Source organism: Cynara cardunculus, unplaced genomic scaffold (genome assembly GCF_001531365.2).
Source record: "Cynara cardunculus var. scolymus isolate 2C unplaced genomic scaffold, CcrdV1 Un_Scaffold_4622, whole genome shotgun sequence".
Classification (NCBI taxonomy): domain Eukaryota; kingdom Viridiplantae; phylum Streptophyta; class Magnoliopsida; order Asterales; family Asteraceae; genus Cynara; species Cynara cardunculus.
The window spans coordinates 5,601-24,913 of record NW_020201986.1 but is presented as its reverse complement, the minus strand read 5'-3'; the positions used below and the strand labels follow the sequence as shown (position 1 = coordinate 24,913).

The following is a 19,313-nucleotide window of genomic DNA, read 5'->3' as shown; positions in this document are numbered from 1 at the left end:
AAAAGTTCACGTTCATTATTCATATGATGAATGGGACAAATTGGGACACACGTCGCACTCTACTTTGTTCCCTGGTTTATAATGGACAGACTGAATTTCCCTATATATATATATATATATACACGTATAAGTTTTCTATTTATTATTTAATGAGACAATGATAATAAAATATTTCACATTCATATAAGAAGAAGAATATGATATATAATATTATTAGTATCATATAGGAGTCTGTAATCAAATATTCAAAATATAATGTGGATGATTTTACGACTTCATTTTAACCATGAGTCCATGGCATGCGTGAATCCATAAAACTGTTAGCGATGTGATTAGCTAAATATGTAAGAGTGTAAAATTTGAAGTTAAAAGTGTGAAAACACAAAAGCTAAAGAACTGAAAAAAATTGAAAAACGTCCCGCTTTGTAAAAAAATGCACATCGACGTGCCATGCCTTACACAAACTTTATAGGCCCGTGAGTCCATGACGTGTGTGAATCCATTATCCCTATAATCTTTGAAATACCCCCTCTAGTATATACATCCAACTAGTGGCTTTGGGCTCGGATCGGTACATAGTACATTCCCGCTAAGGAGAGCTATTTTCCAAATGCTCTCTTTTCATCCGAGGTGCATCTACTACTTCCAGCACAAATTAGGTATTTCTTTCGTCTTTTCTACTGCAAGTTTATCACCTTTCATAATTGACTTCGATCTAACCAGATGATGGATAACAGAAATACTTTTAACTACCATGTTCCAATCGACCATTATGATAGTACATGGTTTCTTCTTGCCCCACTGTAGGTGTAGGGTTGACTTTAATTAGACATTGCTTTACTATTACCATTTGTGTTATAGGATCCTACTTTCTTAGAATCTTACATTTGTTATCAGAGGACCAAAAACCTTCTTTTCTATAACATTTTTCCCCACTCATCAAGAGTTAACAATGAACCTATTAAGAAGTAACAACATAAGTCATGCCATGGCTTTATGGGTCAAACACTTCAAGGAATCAACCCGGGTTGGTATGAGAGATGCTCATTGCTAATTGTGACATTCCTATTTTTCAAACTTGAAAAAGCTTGAACAAGAATTCATCATATTTCATAATCTTCTTCTAGCTACATCACTTGGGAAAGCACACTTGCATGTCTTATCCCATTAGTAGCCTCAATATGCTTTTAATTTAGCCCTTTCGGAGCACATGCTATTGTGCAAACCAAGATCTCATAGTCTCAAAAGTGAACTCTTAGCTGTCAACCAAAATATGTTCTCAATCTTTCATTTGACTCTGGATTACCAAGATGTAAACAAATAAATTATAATGAAAAATGCAAGCCATTACCCCTAAGAGGTTAATATGAGATGCCTCTTAATGATCCAAAGTACATAAGAGTTTTGAAAGTTTTGTGGCCACATAATAATCGGGATATTTTCCTTGTTATTAGTATTTCAAAGGTTTGATGAGACATGTATAAGAACACAATAATAGGAGCCTTCCAGAAAGGCAGGCTTCAAATTGCACTAGACTATGGGTAAATTTATTAATAAGAAACTAAAAAGAATGTAATAACCTTCCCACTACAAGAAAAGGTCCAATTATCAAAAAGAATTAACGAAATATAGCAATATTAAACATCAAGCAACATTGATGAAGAAAATATGATATATCTTCAAAAGCATGGCAACTCATACACTTATATTTTAATATCCAACAATGAGATGTCCGCGAGCATAAATATTGTTGATGAAGAAAGTTACCTATTTTTTTCCAATTTTTTCCTTTGAACCGCTGAACAGCTTTACGCAAAATCTCATCCTAAAATAGAGAAAGCATCCAACAAGTTATGAATAACAAAATAAACCTATGCGTAGAAATATGCATATATTAGTGTAAGATTTACACATACATGAATACAAATGAAGATAGTAAGAGAGAGAAGAAAGAATTTTGTGCCGTTCACAGTCGGATTAGGTAGATGTCACACTTAAGGTCGATAACATAAAGGTGTTAGCAACATGAAGTGGCAAGAGAAGCAACAAAAGATACCCACAAAACAAACTTTGAAACTTGTTAGCATGAGGAAGCTTTTGCTGTCATCATTGGCATAGGAGATAATGTTGGACCAAACAAAGATATGTCAAATAGTCTTAAAATAAATGACACAAACTAAACACACTTATACAGTGACATGATGGACAAGGTCAAGAAGCCTAATGTTTTACAAGGTATACAACGCGTTGTCTTCATAACATTGTATAACTACCTCTTCTTCAGTCCATTGCCCCTTTGTTGAACGTCTCGTAGGGCCAGTGGTCCTCCTATAGACAGTAGCATATGTTATTAACTGTACAAGGTCTATAATAGACTTCCATCAATCATAATTCATGGCGACAGTAATAAATAAACATGAATAAAGTATTTCGCAGTTGTGATTTTCACTTTTGTGTACGCATGTGTAAGTAATTACTTATAGGACATACCCATGCAAAACTGGCATTTTCTGAAGCCCCTGGCTGATCCCATCAGAAGACGAAACCTTGTTGGCTGGATCACTTCCCATCCCTGAGAGCCTTACTGCAGACCTCGAATCCTGCTTGCTGGTAACTCTGTCTATACCCTCTCCAACAAACCATTATCAGTTTCCTACTCTTAGGGTTTGTACAAGGAGCTACTCCCACAATAGATTCTGAAGAAGAAAAACAAATGAAAACCCTAATGAACAGTTCAACAGCATAGTTCACAAGACAGAAAAGAATACCAGACGCAAAGCTATTTTCTACCAGAAGACTCGGGCAAATGAAGTGCCCCGTAAAATAAGCACAGAGTGGATTAACCAACCCCAGCTTTCCTCAAACTCAAACCTTCACCTGATCGCATAACTAATAATCAAAATGGTTCAAACTAATTTTAATTTGAATGAATCGCCATGACATAAAAAATCATCAACAAACGTCTAGAATTTTCAAAGAAGAGCAAAACCTACAGAAATTGGGTTTAGAAAGAAAAAAAAGAAGAATTTTCGCGGAAGCCCAACAGAGAAGCGTGTCAAACTCGAACAAAAACGATCGTCTTGACAACTTGAGATTGAATAAAGTAATTTCATACTCAAAAGCCAAAAATCAAAAGCAATTCATCAATTTATCAAAAACGACTAAATTTTACAATCGGAGAAGGGAGAAGAAACTCACAGACACATTCGAAGATTCTGATTATGGAAGGAGATGAAGCAAGAACTGGCTTCTTTGATGGATCTGCGATCACGTACACACCTATAGAGAGAGTGTATGTTGTTTGAGGGTGATCGTCTATGTTTGAAAGAGTAAGGAGAGGGCAAACGGTCTCTAGAAATTCAAAAAATGAGGGGGCCAAGCCCTAAAGTGTTAAAGCTCGAACATCTTCCGTTGTCCATTACGGTATTTTTGTTGACTTTTCTTTTTTTTCGAGAAAATGAAAATTGAAGTCCAACGGCCAGCTTCCATCCATCTATGCTTTATTTTTATTTTTTTTATTGAATTTTTTTTCATAAACGATGAAAAAAAAGGTAAACTTTTTCTATGGTGATTTATGGCATCCATCATGCTTCTTCTTCTTTTTCCACAAGAGTTATTTATTTATTGGTTGTTTATTTATTTATTAAATATTATTCAATTTGGGTCACTACCATGTAACTTTAGTTGGGATAGTTAACTTATTTTAAATTATACAAATTTACTCTATGAGCATAAAATATAAAAAGTATAGATATATTCGGTATCAATTATAATAATTAATTATTGTAAGTCCCAAATCATACAGCAAATAAAGATCAAACAGTAAATTGAACCACGAGTTGAATAAGCATTTAGCTTGAAAATAGTGTGAATTTTGTGACATTCCAGTGCAAACAGTCTTATAACAAATAATCTTTTAGTGAACCACGAGTTGAATAAGCATTCAATTTAAGAACTTGATCTTGGTTAGGTAAACAAAAATTGGTGTTAACAACATCTGCTTGAAGAACCAAAGCAAACACCATTGATATTAAGAACTGGAGAGAAGAATCAGCATTAAGCACATAGTTTTAAGAACAGCAAGTCAATCAGACAAATAAGCCCATTTATTCAAACTTTCAAAAGACTGAATAACCAGAATTAGATGCAAAATTCTCAGCAGAAGAGTGATTATGATCACTTAGAACTTTAGATCACAACCATAACATCAGAAAAATAATTGTAGACTATCAAATCTCTAATTGATCAGATTAGAAGAATGACTGAGAAAATTCAAAGATCTGATAATTTCCAGAACTTCCAAAATACTGATTGCAAACCTTCAAGATCTCTGATTGATCAAGTCAAAAGAAATGAGTGAAGGCACTCAATGGACTAGCCTCTTGTAGAAAAATTCCAGAGTAACGATTACAGATACTCAAATTCTGACTATTCAAATCAAATATCAAAACCAATCAAACAATTCTAAAATCTTTTCAAATTCGGCTTTATTATGCTTACATAGATATAGAATATGGATGGATAATCATATTTTAATGCCACTATCTTAATATTTCAGAATATTTTATTTAAATATTTATTAATTTAATCATGTATTAGTTTTTGAATTGATTTATCATATCTATATTATATTATAAAGCATTTGATAAAAAATCTTAAAAACCATTTTTTATGTATGAAGTACTATATATTAATGCATATTACTTAAAATTCAAGATTACAAGTAAATTATGCATAAGTACAACTTATTGAAGCTTCATGTTTGAATTCATGTAACAAATTGCGGATAAACATAACCAATTAGAGGATAAACATCTCATTTTAAAAAATAAAAAAAAATCTAAAATATAATTAGGATAATTATCGAGTTCTAACAAAATAATTAATTATTATCTTTATAAGAATATTATATTATTAAACCAAATATAAATTACTTCGTTACTAAACCTAAATTAAATTATAATAAAAAAATTAAATTAGAAAATTACACAAAAAATAGGAATTTTAAATAGTTAATTTGATACTAATATCGATATATYTTTGTCAAATTTTTATGATATCTTCAAATTTATATTTTATTCAAAAATAAAAACATTATCGCTTTTTCAAAATCACATAAGACCATATTATAACATTGATTGAGATAAAGAATAAAATGAAATATTAAAATCAAGATGTATCTCGCTGCATTCTGCGAGTACCCTTCTAGTCATATTTAAATGTTTATCCTAATTATAATTTCTAATTTATTAATCATTTTTGAAAGTTACACTTCCATCCCTCATATATTTTGGTCTTTTACCAAAAGCTTCCAAAATATTATTAAGGTGTTAAAAGTTTGAATTTGACTTTATATCAAAATCAACATTTATTTGCCTCGTAACAAAATCTCTCATAATACCATTACGGTACTAAAACACATTGAAGTTGGCTTCATAGCCAAACTCATATTCTTTTTGGCCTCATGCCAAAGCTTTATAATTAGTAATTGTTATCTTCAAATTAAATAAATCACAAGACATCGAAAGATTTTCTTATAAGGGGTGTAAATAGCCTTAAGGTTTGTAGAAACTTAAGTAATTAATGTGATTCTCCTCTTACCTGGAAATTCAAAAATGTTTGAACGATTTATTTTAAATATTGAAATACTAATATTGAACAAATTAAATAATGCAATGATAATGAAATTTCATGTGCATCATAATTTATTGTCTTATAAAAAAATCATATATCTCTTATTTATATAAATGGTTGAAACAACTCATCCGAGATCCGATGTCCTAAACTCAAAAGAACTTGAGTACCATAAATGAATATCCAATGTAAAAGCTATTTTTGTCGAAAATGTACAAAAATATACCTAAAACCCATCACAACCTGTTGACTCTAAAAATCAATTGTTAAGGTACAAATAAATACCTTGAGATTTTTTAGATCCTTAACTAGAATCCCCAAAACCGTAAGACACCCAGAAAAGGAATACTGGGAGTATATATTACCATGTACTTCCCAAATTAAGCACACGGTGGAATGAAACCCACTTGATTACAAAAAGGTAATTGATTTCAACAAAGAAATGTTGTGTTCCAAAATACATCTCAATCTTCATGGTAAGGAACTCACAAAAGATGACATGAATCATAACTTTATTAATGAACCAATATAGGTTAGAATGTAACATTTAGACAAATTCATCAACCTACTGCAAGTGGTTGGGAGACATAACAAGGTTCTTCCGAATAACAGCACTAGCCATGTCGGGGCAAAGAAAATTCTCGAGACCAACAATAAAAGCGTTAGAGGTGGAAACAACTCCAAAAGATTATGATTTAAAAACAATTTCACGCATGTGACATCTATGCACTATGTGGACGAGACCATGGAAAAGGTCAGTGTCATGAAAAGAGTTGAAAAAGATTTTCCAATCCTTAAAGCAGAGATGCAACTACTGTTCATAAGATAATAGATAATAAAAGAAGAAATGTAATAATAATCGTTCATATAAAAAAGAGAACAAGTTGAAAATGAACTATATTATATTAACTTAAATTGATTGAGCATATGTTAATTTGAAAGTTATTTTAAGTATTAAATTAATTTCATTTGTTGATGTCAAACCAAACATATAACCATTGTAGATGTAAAGAAATACATGAAAACAAATATATAACTCTCAATATTATTCATTCCGTATAAGAATGTAGAACTTGAGTGTTTTTATGGGATCTCCCACACAATCTTAAAAGGTAGACTAATATTTATCTTATAATTCTTTCCACCATAATACTTAGACGATTGACTATCATTTTCTTGTTAGTACACAACTAATAATCATTAAATCACTATATCATTAGGAACCTTGTAAGATATTTGTATCAATTGGAAATCATATTATAAGAATGGAAATTTATACATGTATATCTATACTATATTATAAAGCATTTGACAAAAACTCTTAAAAAACTATTTTTATGCATGAAGTACTGTTTATTGATGCATATTAATTAAAATTCAAGATTACAAGTGATTTTGCATAAGTATAACTTATTAAAACTTCATTTTTAAATTCATGTAACTAACTGCAGATAAACGTAATCAAATACATGATAAACATCTATTTTAAATATAGAAAATATAAAATATAATTAAGATAATCATTAAGTTTCTAACCGAATGTTTAATTATTATCTTTAATAAAAATTATATTATTAAACTAAAAATAAGTTACGTTGTTATTAGACCTAAACTAAATTATAATAAAAATTGAATTAAAGAAGTTACACCAAAAAACCGAGAACTATTAAATAGTTATATAATACTAACATCGATTTTATTTTTTTAAATTTTTTATACTATATTCAAATTTATATTTTATTCAAAAATAAAAATATTTTATCGATAGAGACAAATAATAAAACTAAATATTAAAATAAAGATTTATCTCACTGAATTGTGCGACTACCCTTCTAGTCAACTCTAATGATATCAAATGAACATATATTAGAGAAATTAATTAGTGGATTATGTAGGTCATTAAATCATATTTTCTCACCAATAAAGAACTTTGGGACAATGACACGTATATGTTTCGACCTGACCACATGGACATCATGGTCATGACATAATGATCCATTTATTGCAAAATAGACATAGACACGTTCTCTTTCAAGTGAAAGGCTATTAGAATGTCTATTTTAAAAGTGTAAGTAAAAAGTCTCTTGCTCTAGTTAAGAGGACTTGGTCTGAAAGCTACCTGTAACCAAGAGCTCGGATATAGAGATGATACCCGAATACAGAGCTCGTCTAGAGTGGGATGAAGACCAAAGATATGTGCGTTAAAAAGCCAAGTCTTTGATACAGAGCCCAACTCTAGACACAGAGCCTCTGCACTATACATGCAGAGTCTCTGGCTCTCCAGCACTCCCTTATGCATGAAGGTTCCACGACCCGTCTTACAAGTGCTCCAGTCTCAGGCCGACACGTATCCATAAACGGTTACTTCAATCAGACACGTGGAGGCAGATGATTGGTGGACGCATTGACTTATCCCATTTCCCAAATTATGGAAGATTCCTTTTCTGAAAATGCCTATAAAAGGGTATTTCCTCTAAGGTGATATTTACCAATCTTGAAAGAAAGAAGACGTGCTCCTTCATAATCTAAAGAGAGAAATTCACACTTGCGAGAAAAAGACTAGTTGAGAGATATTTTGTAAGCACACAACTATGTATTCTTGGTGTAATCTCACTAGTATCAAATACAACCGACTTTATTAATTCTTCAAATATTTTTGTGTCTTTATCATTTCTGCTTAACCTGCTAGAATCATAGTTATTGCTTCCGCTCACTTGTTGACCTAAGTTGTGATTACTAGTGCATTTGAGGATCTGGGTTTCTACAATTGGTATCAAAGCCTTCTAATCAGTCTATTGATTATTTTGATCCAATCTTTGAAGGAGGAATAAAGAAGAGAAAGAATCACCATGCCCAATGCTTGAATGAGTACAAAAGCTTTCAAGCTCTTCCTAATGAGTCTCTGGAACAAACTTATCATCGGTTCAACACATTGATCAACAAATGCAGAAAATGTGATGTTGTTAGAACCCAGGAAGAGAAGAACATGTTGTTCTTGAAGCGGTTAAATGAAGAATGGGTCAATCTCTCTATATCTCTCCAGGCCAATCAAGATCTGGAGCAGTGGATTCTGCACGACGTGTATGGAACTCTGCAAGCGCAGAAAAAGGAGGTACAAAAGAAGAAGCGCAGAACGACAGATGTTTTCGTTGCGGCATACCCGACCATTTTTCCAAAGAGTGCAAGGGTCCTCTCGTCAAAGACGAACTGTACTACAAAAATAAGTACAAGTACAGTAGGCCATAGAGGAGCCTCGTGGTCGAACAAGAGAATTGGGTCTCTAACTCAACATCTGATGATGGATTACAAGCACACTTCTGCGGGATGGCTGTTGACAGTGACGATGACGCAAAAACATCTAACTCTGGCTCTGACTCTGACTCTGACTCCGACTCCCAGGTATGCTCAATCTTTGGCTCTATACATTATGAACTTGAGCATAATATTTCTATTTTGACAAATGATTTTCAAAAACTCCAGCAGAAGCTTCTGAGAGAGAAAGAAAAGAGAAAAATTATTGAAAAAGAAAAGAATTTTTTCAAAAGAGAAACAATGCTTCTGATTGTTGAGAAGGAGGAGCTCTCTGTGGAAAACCAAAAGATTATAAAAACCAAGGTTTCCACAAAAAATGTCTTTAAAACAGAGTACTCTGAATTGAAAAAGGCTATAGTAGAGAAAGACAAGAGGATTGTTGAGAAAGAGCGTGATAGACTTAACTCCTTAGCTCTTAAAAAACTATTTTCAAAAAAGAAAGAGAATTTTTGCACCAAAGCTTGCAAAGAAAAGAGCTCTTGATAAAAAAAAATATCAAGATGCTCAGTAGGTGTGAAAAGATTAATGCTTAACAGGACAAAATAGGGCTAGGTTATGTAGACTTAGATCTTTTCATCTGGAAGAAGGAATCGTCCCTTCAATCTGCCTTTTGTTTAGGCAAAGAGCAAAAACCTGATTTTCCAGCTCTGCATGAACCATCTCCTTTCAAAAGATCAAAACTTGAGAATGGTGCCAGAGCAAGGAGGCTAAAATTCAATAGACCTCTTACTCTTCTCATCAAAAGTATGCATCAATCAAAACTAGTAGATTTAAAAAGCATACAGAAGAAATAGAAAATTTTCTACTTTGGTAACCAAAATCAATATGCTACAACTCCAAAGGATGATGAATTCATGTTAGTCCCACTACTTCAACCAATATTCAAATCTTCTTCAAGAACTCTATAAATGACATTCTTCAAAGTATGAGTTTTGAGAGAAAAAGTCAAATAGTCAACATGTGTTTATTTCTCTTAAGCTCTCAATTACAAGTAATGAAATGACAATTAAGCTCCCTCACCTCTAAACTTACTAATCTAAACCTATTTATAGGTCAAACTAAAATAGAAAAGTCAAAGTCTAATACAAGACTAACAAAGTCAAACTTTTAAGAATTACAAATAAAGTCCTTCAAGAATGAATACAATAACCTCTAAAATTCAATCTTAACATTCTCCCCATTTGGATTCAGGATTGAAAGAATTTGTACACTTTGAATCCCTTTTGAAACTTTGATGTTTTAAGCATCTGAAAATCTTCTTTAAATCTTCAAGATAATCTTCTAACATTCTCCTCTTGATATTCTTCAAATAATCTTCTCTTGAGAAAAATCTACCAAACATTCTCCCCTTCGAATGTAGAGCAAAACAATCTTCTCTTTTCATACATCAACAGACTTCAGAAATAATCTTCAAGATATGGTCTTCAAAGGATTTCTTCAGAAAAATTTCATTCTGGACAACTTTAAGAAATAACATTCTTCTCATTAAAAAATCTCTTCCAGTAAACTTCTGTTAAGATGAGATCTTCACATTCAGCTCCCCCTCAATATTGTAGCACAATAATAATCTTCAGAATAATCAACACTCGTCACAAACACTCCTTGAATCTTTCCCAAATTTCTGATCTTCGGAATTGACTCAGAAAATTTTCATTCATTACAATACTCCCCCTTATGATGAAATGAGAAGCATTTGCATCATACATCAGAATGAATGAATCTTCAACATAAGCCGTCAATTCGTAAAATGGTAAGAAAATCTTTTCAAATCCAATTGTATAATCTTTTTCAGATTATGAAGATAAGAAAATAACCAAATTCAACTTATGAATTTGTTTTCAATCTTATAACAGATTGGCCTGTGAATATAACAAATATATTCAGTACAACAAATATATTTCATATATGAGACTTTTTGTGACAAGAACTGGCCTGGGGTTTGCCTTTTTCAATATTAGTCTCCAACGAATTGAGAACTAATAGATTTCGTGGTTTGCCCGGATTATAGATGATATAACAATATTCTTTTAATCTTATAATCCTGACACAACTCTCATCAATTCTTTTAGCTCACAACAACTAACCCTCTCATTTTCATTTTAAGCTCTGCACACAAACCCATTTTGTATTTAAGCTCACTCAGATATGGATGTCCTCTTGGGTAGGTCTGTCGGTTCTAACATTCCATAGAGGTATTTCAGTGAAACACTTAGTCCCTTCTAAAATTAACAGTGTAAGCTTATTTGATCACAAGCAGTTGATCAAAATATTATTGCAACGATGCTCAAATGATCAGATAAAAAATTGATCAAGAAAAATGTAGCAATTAAGCACAGTCAACAAGGAGTGATGTTCAAAACAAATTATTCAGAATATGTAGGAGAAATGAATGACGATCTGTAAAAACAAGTTTACAGATTCAGACAATCAAAGAATAAATAATTTTGTATCAATCAAAGTAAAAAAGAAATCAAAAAAACAACTTTGAATACAAACGAGTGTATTATCACCGAAAATGATTTTCATTTAAGAGACGTGATAATAACAGTTTGAAGAATAGCTGAAACAGGTATTAGAATTATGTATGAAGAGAAATTATGCAAGAAAATCTCAAGAAATACTTGATCAGAAATGGTACTCGTTTTCAAAAACCAATTCAAATTCAAAAACATTTACCAAAAACTATTCAACAACTCCCCCTAGAAAATAGATTTAAATAATTTTCTTTTCAGCTCAAAAATCAAAACAAGAAAACAGCTCGGGTCCTGAACTGATTTGTTCAGAGGCCATAATTCAGACATATTACACACTCCCCTGTATCAGTGTATCATAGAAATGGTTTTCTTATCAGCACAACATATGACACACCTGCAAAACAGATCAAGTAGACTTTGGTACCCAGACAAACTTGGGTCCTACTATGTTAGTATTGGGTTGGGGAATGTTGTAACTGCCAAACCATCTATTTCAATTAGATGTATTCTTTTTAGCACTTTTAACAGGCAGATCAGATAAATAGTAAGATCCATACCAGTCATTGTCATACCTGTTAAATCCATTCCAGCTGTTCTGATAACTGTTGTCTTCATACCATCTGTTGAACATTTTCTTATTGACAAAGTCATTGGTTCAGGATGTTGAGCACATGATTCTTCTCTTGCTAAGATTGATCAAATCATTAGTGGATCTCACAATGCAAGGAAGAACAGGGTTAGTTACAACAGATTTATGAGACAAAGCAAAATCAACTTTATTGACCTAAACTTGTTTATCTTTTGAAAAATAATTGGGTGATCCAATGACATACTCTTGATAAAACTGATTTGAAGAACGAGACTTGTTCTTAGAAACAATTGATTTAGGGCTGCTTGAATAACTGTTGGATTTAACACTGGAACAGTCATAAAAGCTAGTTTTACACTAAGATTGAGAACCAGTTGAGCTTTTAGCACCTGAAAAGTCTTTTACTTTCTTGAGTAACTGGTCTCTCTCATCAGCAACTAAATCATATTTCTTTTTCAGTTCATATCTCATGTTCAACTCAGTAACAAGTTCTGTTTCTAGATCACACAATTTCTTTGAAGATTCAAAAAACTTACCTTCTAACTCTTTCTTTAGCTTGCCAAAAACTTTTCTTTCTTTCTCAAATTCCTTTCTCTCTTCATCTGAACTTCCCTTTTCATTTTCAGAAGCAATGTCAAGCCATTTCTTCTTCTCTGTAAGCTCTTTGGCAATTGCAACATTTTTCTTGGCAGTGTTTTTCTTTTCTAGAGCAAACATTCTCTTCTCTTCATCTAATGTTTTCTTCTTCTGAACAATGCTGTCAAACAGTCCCAAATTCTTGCTTAGACATTCTTCTTTAAACTCTTTCTTCTCTTTATCAAACTTGGCTCGTTCCAAGATGATAACTTGTTCAAAATCAGAAATTTGCTTTGAAAGCATTTTGGCATTCAGCTCCAAAGAGTTAATCTTGCTTTCAAAAGGTTTTCTTTCAGTATCAAATCTCTTTTCAGCTTCTATTATCTTATCCCTCTCTTTTTCCAAAACATTCCTTTCAGCAATCAAACTCTTCTCAGCTTCTATTATCTTATCTTTCTCCTTTTTCAATAATTTCTTTTCATCAGTCAATTCACTCTCAGATTTACGAAATTTCTCTATAGCTCCTTAACCTCTTTATTCTTATTTCCTTGAGTTCCTTTCAGCATTCAGTTCTTTTTCCACTTTTCGGATTTTATTAACCAAATCTTGCTTTATTTTGTTTGAACTTCTCACTTCTTCATCAAACTCTATTCTTTCAGAATCCAAAGTTTTTTCAAGATCACTAATTCTATACATGAACTTGTTATCAATACGTTCTATAGTTTCTTTATGATCTTGTTTTAACTCTTTAATAAATTCTCGTTAGCATGATTTTCAAGAAACACACTCACATATTTTTCTTTATATTCCTTCAAATTAATCTCCAATTCAGAAACCTCAAATCCTTATTTTCTCTCTCATAAAATGATGCCATTTAAAAATTCAAGATTGATCAAACACAAAGAATCTATGCAGTATATGAAATTGATCAAAGAAACACAATTCAAAAATATCTCACACGATCAAAAACAAATTCAGACTTTGCAAAATTTTCCAAAAAATTCAAAATATTCGAATCAAAAAACAGTTAACAGTTGCTAAAAAATGAAATTGAATTAAAAATCCAAAAACAAACTTCCTTGAAATCCACTCTGATCAACAACTCACACAGTCAACAACGGAGAATTATTGAGCTCAGACAAAACTATGGCCGAGAACAACTAAGTCCAATGAGTTGGTCGAGGAAAACTGAATCCGGATGATCCTATGTCCGGGAATGGTGATCTCCGGATGAGGCAGTCAACAAACAAGAGGATTTAGAACACAAATATGGTGTCCGAGGATGGATATGCTCGGACAAGTCAATGTCTGAGGTAGAGGCAATTCGGACAAGGGTTGAATGAGGTAGCCAGAAATCGGTCAAGATTATGTGCGATTGATTATATTCTAAGGAAGTGACTGAGGAGTGAATCCATGCAGGAAGTTGTGTGATGTTAACAGAATCCGGTCAAAGCAGTGACCGAGGAGATGATGAATCCGGACAGAATTGTATCCGAGAATGGCTGAATTTGGCTAAGTCTATGACCGAGGATATGTTGAATCCGGACGAGGTAGTGTCCGGGAAAGACAGAATCTGGATGAAGGTGTGAATGAGGAGACAAGAACTCGGTTAAGCCTATGACCAAGGAAGATGGAGTACGAATATGGTTATGACCGAGAAAGGCTAAATCCGGACAGGCCGTCGTGCGATGTATGCCAAGTCCGGATGATACTGCATGCGATTTAACACTTAAACCACTCTCAAAGTTGCAATTCGGACAACTTGTTATGCGATTTAGGTTGAGCTCGGTCAAGGTGGTGACCGAGTTAGGCTAAAATATGGTTGAGGCTGTGTCCAAGTAAGGCTACAATCCAATTGAGGCAATGACCGAGTGAGGCGATCTCCAGATGAAGAAGTGACGGAGAAAGTGGTCTCCGGATGAAGCTGTGTGTGAGGAAAGCTTGAGCAAGGTTAAGTCTATGTCTGGGGAATTGATCAAAACGGCTAAGTCTATGATCAAGAAAGGCATAATCCGGGTAAAGGGTGACTGAGGATGGCTCAAAATCTGGATGAAATGTGACCGATATACTTGAATTCAGGCCATCAAAATTGATTAAATTAAACTCACAAAAAGAAATTATCAAAACTTTTCACCAAAAATGGATCAAAATCTAGATTTTTATGAGTTTTGACCAAGAACACAAAAATTTTCAAACTTCACAAATCTCATCAAATCTTTAAAAATGATGATCAGAACACAAAATCTTGTGAATAACAATGATTCACAAACCAAAAACGCACACAATGATTATCATTTTTTAACACACAAACATCCAAAAATGAAAGATTTGAGTAGAAAATTATGAAAAACGTGATGACCACTCAAGAACATGTTATGAACATGAAGAACAAACACAAATTTTCCAGAAAATATTTCGACTTTTTGATGATATCGTCAAACAATTTCACTGCAAATATTCTCTGATACCAATTGTTTATCCCATTACTTCAATCAATATTCAAATCTTCTTCAAGAACTCTTTTTTTGGTAAAAGGGGATGGAACCCCTGGAAATTTTTTATTGAATTAAACAGAAATTACACAAGAGAAATGGGCATACCCATTTTTACAAGATCAGTATTGCAACAACCTAAGAAATGTTTAGGATAGACCACTAGTAAAGGCCTATTAAGAACACCAAAACTAGAGGTAAAAACTCTAATAATGACAAGATCAAAAACATTTTCCTCCAACAAAGCAGCCTTTTTAGCACAAAAGACCCAAATAGCAGTCTGCATGTCAAGTTTTCCATACCCAAAGCCCAAGTTGACAGGCCCAGTTGAATGCTCCTTGAAATAAATCAAAACCCCATCTTCAAGATCATTGGCCCAACACAAAGAAATATCGGGAGTCCACCCACTAAATATTATTTCAAGAACTCTATAAATGGCATTCTTCAAAGTATGAGTTTTGAGAGAAAAAGTCAAATAGTCAACATGTGTTTATTTCTCTTAAGCTTTCAATTACAAGTAATGAAATGACAATTAAGCTCCCTCACTTCTAAACTTACTAATCTAAACCTATTTATAGGTCAAACTGAAATAGAAAAGTCAGTCTAATACAATACTAACAAAGTCAAACTTTCAAGAATTACAAATAAAGTCTTTCAAGAATGAATACAATAACCTCTAAAATTCAATCCTAACAATTCATACATGAACCAACAGAGAAAAGGGATGGAAATGTTTTTGAAAAGGATTTTCTAAAAAATCTAGATCCGCACTTGTTAGCTAAGTTTACAGAAAAGGTGAGACAAGTCTTTGAGCAAGATCTGCTTGAAGCTCTGGATCACTGCTCTATATCTCGACAAAACAAACTAGAGAAGATTTCCAAAAATTCTTTCAAGTGTAGCTTTTCTATGCAGAAAGATGCAAAAGGCTTCGACATCTATCCATGGGAATCTCAATATTCAAACCAATTGACAGATCTCTCTGATGAAGAATTTTTCAACCAAAACTCAGGTGAGATTATTCAATATTTTGAAATACCACAAGAGCTCAACGAAAAATCCAATATCCCAAGTCCTAAACGAGAGTTTCTCGACTCTGAATGTGAGCCAGAAAAAGACTTGATACAAAGCATCTTGAGACAGACATAGTGGTGCCAAGACCAGAGGTTAATAAACTTTCAAATGGGATACCTCTTAAATCTGTTCCAATTCAGGAGCAAAGGAAAAAGGTTCCCATGTGTCCTGATTTCATGGATATATGTTTGGAAGTTAAATCTTGTCTTGAGCTAGATATAGAGTAAAGAGCAAAGGAGCAAAAGTTTAAAACCTCTGACTCAAAAACTTCTAGTTCGAACTATCAAAGGCCTGTAAATCACTCGGGAATAGAAAGGTAAGTGGTCTGCTAATGTTATATCTAATCCCTCTATTTCAGAGGAGCCTCTAAAGGCTAAGAGAAGGAAAAAGAACAAGAGAGGGCAACAAGAGAAGACCAAGGCCGGTTTTAAAAATCAATTTGAACTAGACAGAAAGTTCACTAGAACGTAATGCTAGGAATGATTGTAATTAAAAGAATCCTAAGTTTTATGAATCCAATGAATCTTTTTGTCATAAAAAATTTGTTCATAATTGCAAATGTCTATCTCTGTTGCGACAATTAAAACAACACCTCTCAAGTCCCAACTACATTCTTTCTTGGTCACCCAAAAGAAATTTTCCTAAGACCAAGAAGAAGCAGGTTCCTAAGGCCAAACCTGGTAAACCAGTTGCGACTGGAAAACCAGGTGTTGAGGCAGATCCTTCGTCCAAAAAGAAAATCGAGTCTTCTAAGCCTAACTCTAAAGGACCCATTATGAAATGGGTACCTAAAAATCTTTAAATTTATTTTTGTAGAAACAACATGTGCATATCTGGTACCTTGATTCTGGATGCTCAAGGCACATTACTGGTAACAAAGAGTTGCTTCCCTCTTTCAAGGACAAATCTGGAGAAAGTGTAACCTTTGGTGACAACAAGCAAGGGAAAATCAAGGCCTATGGAGTTCTCAATGAAGGTAAGGTTTCTTTCTCTAAAGTTGCTTATGTTTTTGGGCTCAAGCACAATCTGCTCAGCATAAGTCAAGTTTGTGATTCTGGCTACAATATCAACTTCCAAAAGAAGTCTTGTTCATTGATTTCAGAATCAGGTCAAGAGATGCTCAGAGCCGATCACAAAGGTAATATTTATCTCATGAACTTCTCACCTAGAGATGGTACAGAGACACTCTGTCTCATATCTCGTAAAATTGAAGAAGCCTGGCTCTGGCTTCACAAGTTGTCTCACCTTAATTTTTCAAATATTGAGAAGCTTGTCAAACACAATTTGGTTATCGGAATACCTTTGGTAAAGTTCGAAAAGGATCATATATGTTAGCCTGTGAGATGGGTAAACTTAAATGAGCCTCTCACAAAGCAAAGACTGATGTTTCTTGTGTCAGACCTCTGCATATGCTTCATGTGGACTTTTGTGGCCCTATCTCTGTACAAAGCATGTCTGGCAAGAAATATATCCTTGTACTAATCTGTTAGCTCAATTATTCCTATTTTGTAAAAGTATAGAAAAACTATACTGCAAGTCTTGACAGAAGGATAACTCCACAGAAGACCACAGAGGACTAACGACAGAAGTCGTTTGATCGATCAAGTTAAGAGTGGCAGAACCTCTGGTATGTCTCACAGAGGTTCTGGAAAATAGCCCTCTGTAATATAGAACATGCAAGTCAATTACAGCAGAGCCTCTGAGATGGCTCACAGAGGGTCTGCGGATTTCGTCTTCTGTGAAGTTTCTGTTCCATCAATTTACGAAGATTGTTAGCCGCATGTGCTTCTCACGTGACTAGGGAATAATCGACTTTATTTGGATGGCTCAGATGAAGACACGCGTCAAGATCTGGTCTCTAAGGTCGTTAGGAACTAGTATAAATAGCGGATAGAATCTTTGTAATCTGTGGTGCTTCCTGTATTGTAATCGTCTAATTTTTCAATTGAATTGATTGAAAAACCTTTGAAGCAATTCTCCTGTGTTCATATTCTTCATCAATACTGTGTGTTCTTAATACTCTGTTTTGCTCTCATTATTTCTTCCGCTGCACTTCATTGTTCAAGAGCTCTTCTAGAGTATTAGATCAATATCAAAGCTGAATTTAAGGTCCAACATAATCAATGAATTCTCATGATATACTTGGATTGAGTTTGTAAGGCAGAAATCAGATGTGCCAGAGCTGTTGATAAAACTGATGACCAAGATTCAAGTTCTTCTACAGAACAGATTTAAAAGCAGAGGAGTGACAATGGTACAATGTTCAAAAATTCAAAAATTGACGAGTACCTTGCCAAAGTGGGAATATCCCATAATTTCCCGGCTGGAAGAACACCAAAACAAAATGGTGTTGTGGAAAGGAAGGATAGAACCTTTGTTGAAGCTGCACGAACAATGCTCGTAGCCTCTAGTCTTCCTGTGAATCCCAATTATCATACAAATCAGATAAATATTCAAGAACACAATTGAGAGAAGAGAGAGATTTTCACCAAGCTTTGTAAGTGTATTTCTTGAGAGAGAATTACAAAATGATTAGCAACAACTAATTACAATTAAGCTACTAAAAATCTATTTATACTAAGAAAGTAATAAAGCTAACTATTACAAAATGAGAGAAATTGAATACAACATATTAGCACAATCTTGAACCCAACAATCTCCCCCTTTGGATTCAAGTTCGAGACATTGTAAATCTTGACTTTCTTAGCCCAAGAAGCGTCTCAATCCTCTTTACTGCACTCCGATATTGCAACTTGTCATCTAGCAGGTTCAGAGCATTGATTAGTAGATACCTTTCCTTCGGACTCATTCTCTCCGATTCTGCGGCTTTATCATTGTCAGCTTTAATCTTCTCAAGCGTCCGACGCACCATCCTTATAGTCCCATCACTGTACTTATTCAGCTCACTGAAGCTCATAAACTTCTTTATCCGACCTTCAGCATCATAGATCATACCAAACTCCGGATCTTTAAGAATGATGTAAAGAGGATAGCCTTCAATATCTTCAAGTTCTTGATCTGGTCTTTTCAAATTAATAATCTTCTGGTTATCTTCAAGACCCATTTGAATATCTAGAACCATTGATACTTTGACATGACTCTTCATATATCTCTTGATAGCTTCAAGAGCAATAACTGCTCCTTCTCTTCTTACTGTAAGATTCT

At 33.5% G+C, this 19,313-nt stretch overlaps 1 long non-coding RNA gene across 1 annotated transcript; it reads right to left on the bottom strand.

The window, feature by feature from the left end:
* Positions 1-229: 229 nt before the first annotated feature.
* LOC112504105 lies at positions 230-3,377 on the bottom strand. Its single transcript, XR_003068126.1, has 4 exons — positions 3,199-3,377; positions 2,491-2,696; positions 2,274-2,328; positions 230-1,825 (listed from the first exon to the last, which is right to left on the bottom strand). It is a non-coding gene; the product is annotated as an uncharacterized LOC112504105 (long non-coding RNA).
* Positions 3,378-19,313: the final 15,936 nt, after the last annotated feature.